The sequence below is a fragment of the Lipotes vexillifer genome, unplaced genomic scaffold, assembly GCF_000442215.2.
Source record: "Lipotes vexillifer unplaced genomic scaffold, Lipotes_vexillifer_v1.1 scaffold39, whole genome shotgun sequence".
NCBI lineage: Eukaryota > Metazoa > Chordata > Mammalia > Artiodactyla > Lipotidae > Lipotes > Lipotes vexillifer.
The window spans coordinates 3,202,737-3,207,915 of record NW_006787038.1 but is presented as its reverse complement, the minus strand read 5'-3'; positions in this window follow the sequence as shown (position 1 = coordinate 3,207,915).

Below are 5,179 nucleotides of genomic sequence, written 5' to 3'. Positions count from 1 at the left end.
CTCTTTCCCATCCCAGCCTGGCTAAGTCCTTAGAATGGGCTGTCCGAATGCCTGCACCTGGATCTCGAGGGCCACTCGAGCTGTCTTGCCGTGATCTATGCGGCTCACCCCAGTGCAGCACCCCTTGCCACAAGTGTGGTGAAGATCGCCACCTTGCACTGGTCTCGGTGTGTATGTCCCTGTCTTGAGGCGCCCCCCTGCCCCTGACACTGCTCATTTCTGCACATGCAAGGCAGCAGCAAGCGGTGTCTCTCGGGTTCTTGAATCCCCTCCCTGGACGGGCTACTTCCAGCTCAACAATGGGGAGGCTTTTCTCATCTTTCAAGCCAGGCAACCTAGCAGGAGGACAATGGCTTCATCACTAAAAGACAAGAGCAACGAGGATTTCTGGCAATTCCACCACGTGCTCCCTAAGCAAGGTGAGTGCGGGACACTAATTGTTTGGTTACAGCGTCCCTGTCCCTCAACCTTATCCATGTTCCCCGAACCAAGTTTCCAGGTGAGAATGATGCCTTGAGAAACACAAGGTGTATAGTTAATTCTTACCACCAGCCCAGGAAGGAGAGGGTGCCTCCGTGAAACTGTCTGAATCACAATCCAAGCCTGTTTCTGTTCCACCCCAGGGTAAGCGCTGGGGGAGGTGAGTCGGGGAAGCACAACCATTGACGGTCCATGAGGACTAAGGTGGGCCCAGCCTGGAGAGTGAGCCTAACCTGGACATCTCTGGATACCGTGCTGATCAGGCCAGGGCTCCACAGACTCCTGGCCAGAGACAATGTCCCAGCCACACACCCCTGTGGGCCCACTCTCTTCTCAGTGCTTGAATCTGGGGTGTGGAGTTATATCCCCGAGTGCTGGTCAGCAGACTGGCAGCCCACTGGCTGGCACGTGTCCCAAGAATCATAATGAACTGATAACGCTAATACAATGCGAGTTTGTGCTCCCATAATAGTCTCCTGCTGACAGATAAATGCTGCGGAAACATGACGGCTTTTCCTGAAGCTGTAATGGGCCATTATTGGGGCAAGAAGGCTTGTGTCCTATTAGTACTGCCGCCATGACACCAAAGATAAAATGTGAAGGGGATGACGTCTTGAGTGGATAAATGCTTGGGTTCCCTCCCACCAGCATTATCAGTCATTTCATTATCTGAAATCCTTACCAGGGGTCTTGGAATAACTTCCAGATATTTCAAAGCTCCATTTTTTTTTTTTTTCCTGAGCCTCAAGATCTCATTCTCACCAACACAGCTGAATAGCATATTGAAGTTCTCTGCTGGCCAAAAAGATTCCTTGCCCTGTGCAAGATGGGGACTGCAGTGAGTGGGCCAGCTGTGGGGTCAGGAGGGTGAGACATGTCTCTCCATAGAAACAAAGATCGTTTTCCTTCCTCATCACCAGGAGAATAAGAACACATCATGACTCTAAGAGCTTTGTCACCTGCCAAATTTGGGGGGAAAGAAAGATGATCCAGAGGAGCAGCACAAAGAGAGGAAGAGAGGCAGAGAAGGGGGAGGAGGATGTGCCTTGATAGTACCTGCTACCTAGGAGGCATTGAACAACCAGCGATTAACTGAACGAATGATCTGTCTAATGAAATATTTTCCATTACAGTGGATTGTGGGGTTTTTTTTTGTTTTTTTGTTCTTTTCAGTTCGCGGGCCTCTCACTGTTGTGGCCTCTCCCGCTGCGGAGCACAGGCTCCGGACGCGCGGCCATGGCTCACAGGCCCAGCCGCTCCGCGGCACGTGGGATCTTCCCGGACCGGGGCACGAACCCGTGTTCCCTGCATCGGCAGGCGGACTCTCAACCACTGCGCCACCAGGGAATCCCTGGATTGTGGTTTTTTTCGTAACTAATAACAAAGAGATTTGACCTAATTTTCAACTGTCACATATTAACTTATCATCGAATTTCTTGTGACTTTTGCATCAATTTAAGCATAAAACATAGTTGATTTCAAATACCAAGCAGGCAACTTGTTTCTAGGGCCTCATCATTGGTAGAAGGCAAACTTTTTCTTTGATGATAGTTTTAACTGCCAAAGTCTCACGGTCAACACTAGCCACAGAAAGAGTGAAGAATTTGCTTTGCAAACTCACAGATTATGCCTCCTAGTTCATTTCTCTTCTCAGGGATAATTATCTTAAAGAAATCATGAAATACATGAAACTTTGGGCAAATTAATTTCTAAACTACCAAACACATGTAAGGTGTTGTTATTTACTGGGAACAAAGAAACATGTTGGCTGAGCCTGTGTCCCTAGCATTAATGACATAAAAGTCAACCCTGGGAACACTGAACTGTGTTTTCATTTCCTAATGGCTCAGTCAAGGTAAAACTTATTTCGTTATTTTTCAGAATAAAATGCATTTTATTTTTGTTCTAGTAAAATGTTTTACGGAGAGGGAAAAATAGCAAATGCTTTTAGGTTTTAGGAAAAATCAAACATAAGTGTTTTATAAACTGTCAAATGATTGACATGATTAAGATGATAGCTTTCGGCTGTGTTTTTACATGAGAAAAGTGCTGGCCAACCGTTAGCTTCCCAAATGTATATTGTAATGAAACCAGTTCCATGGGTGAAGTCCCCACTGCTCTGAATGATGTAATTATGAATGGGTCAGTACCAATTCCAGGTGAAGTCTCCAGCCTTGTAGCAGGGCCACCTCTAACAGCTTTCTCCTTCGTAACCAATTAGGAACAAGCTTCACTAGAACTCCTGACTTAGAAGGGTTTGCCTTTCCAAGAAGGACAAGGCGAGGCAGGAAGAGAAACTGCAGGAGGACCAAAGAGAGTTTACAGAAACGGGTAAAGGGCAGTCAACGATACAAGATTTAATATGGATGAACATGGGTAATACACTTGTCAGCAATGACCCTAGAATGAGCCAGACTGTAGGAGAGCTGGTGGAAGAGCAGCGATGCAGAGAGACATCTGGGGTCAGGACAGATAGCACATTAAGCATGGGCCTCCAGCTCAATGGCATGATAAACACTGCTTTGGGGTAATTCTACAAAACCCAGCCGAGCAAAGAACAGCCATAATTCCTCTTTACTCTCCCTTACTAAAGGCACCGATGGAATTTTATGCTCAGCCCTGAGGGACTTGCTTCGAAAGCAGACTGGAAGGGTGATGAGGAAAGGACTGGAAGAGTGGTGGAGAACGTGTCAAGGCATCCTGAAGGGTGTCTGAGCCCCACAAGCAGAGGGACAAATGTGGGACAAGGTGGGATGGGTTGCCCCTGCACACTGAAGGACATTACCTGGGTCCAGAGCCCGAGCCACACGTGCACACTGTAGGTGTCATTGCACGTTCCCTCGACTGTCTCCATTTTTCTCTCTCTTGCTCAGCACCCACTCAGGCTGAGCCTCACCTCCACGTCCGGTGCATGAGGTTTGGTTTACTGAGGGGCCGGACGATGCACCCCAGAAGTTCAGGAGGGTAGCTCCCTGCATTCTTCCCCTTTTTTTTGTGCCCTCTGTGCCCTGTTTCATGGTGGGATTTCTCTTTATAAACCTTCCAGAAGAGACATGCACCCCAAGCAACCTGCTAGGTCTCTTTGAGGCCAGATGAGACATGGTGGCCAGCACAGTACACATCATGTCATATTGCTCGGCATCTGTCCTCCCCCGCACCTCCCCTTTTCATCACCCTCCATTCCCTGGCCTTGCACCTCTCCAGTAAAGTATCAGCATTTCAAAGCTGGCCTCAGGCTCTGTTTTCTAGGGGACCAAGGCTAGGATAAAGACTGAATCAGCAAATGGCTCAGGGCCACTGACTTTCTCTCAGTACACACTATTTTATTGTTGACTATGCCTTCCTTGTTTGGGAAGGAGAAGCATAGTGAGTGCAATGATTGATGAATTACATGGGTGGTCGCTGCATTAGTAACAGCCTCCCCGGCTCACAAATGCCCATGTGGACCCTGCCCCAGCCATCCCCCCGCTCATCCGCTCAGACACCCTGGTTCTGGTTCAGTTGCCGAGAGGTTCAGGTCAGTGGTATCATCCGAAGCCAAGATCAGAAGCCCCTGGCCCCGTGTCTCTTCTCCACTCCCCTCTTTTCCTTCTCCCCCGTACCACGGGAGGCCCAGTACACACCGTGCTCTCCCTTCTCCCTGCTTTTCTCCATCCTGAGCTGTGCCACTTCCTTGGGTGACCGTCTCTCCCCACATGCACACCCACTCAGTGATAACTCTATGCTGGTTTTGGCTTCAAGCACCAGGAGAGTCCAGTGCCTTCAGGGATAGGAGTCCCTTTCCCAGAAGTTCCCCATTCCCACTCCAGCAGACTTATCCTCACATCTTCTTGGCCAGAATCCAGAAACATACTGACCCCAAAGCAATCACTGTCAGAGGAGAAGTGGACTGCCATGATTGGTTTAAAATATGTTTACTCCCTGAAGTTGGGGGAGAGGCTCACTTTTTAACATTCAGTGACAAACAAGATGGACTTCTGTTAGAGGAGGAAGTAGGAATGGCTGGTGGGTGAGCACTAAACAGTGCCTGCCACACCGGGGCCTTACCGTTGGCAGGGCCGTGGCGATAGGCCACCGATGGGATGTGAACAAGAAGAGGTTCATCGTCTGCAGGGATGTAAAAACAATAATAAAACGGACTCTAAGTCAGGCTACTTTTTTTTCTCGTCTTGCTCTAGAAAGTCGAAACAATGTCAGTGATAAAATACCCCTCCCCAAGAAAACCTCTCGTTGGTCTAAGTTCTAAACAACTGCTGCAGTTGCTGTTGAGTTTTAATAACATATGTAAAAGCTTCAAATTAGCATGTTCTTATTACCTGTTCTTTTAATAAAGATTGCATTCCACCTGGAGGTTATGAAGTCAGCCAAACACACACAGACTTAGCTCCCCTTAGCTCCCTGGGTGTTTCAAGAGTCCATACTTTACCTGCCATCTACTCCCCATGGGGAGCCCTGAAGAAACTCAGGATGTGAAAACACAGGATACTGGCCCCAGATAGCTGAGGTGCATATCAAAGGGATGATTTCAGTGAGCCCAGACTCTTGGATCTTCCCATGCATAGAAAAGCACTAAATTTCTTAACTTGGGATATCTGTTTGTTTGTTTTTTAATTAACAATAATCTTTTGAAGGTCAGACACCCTGCCATTTTGTTGCAAAATGTCTATATAACCTGACACCACCTGCCCCCGGCCCCACC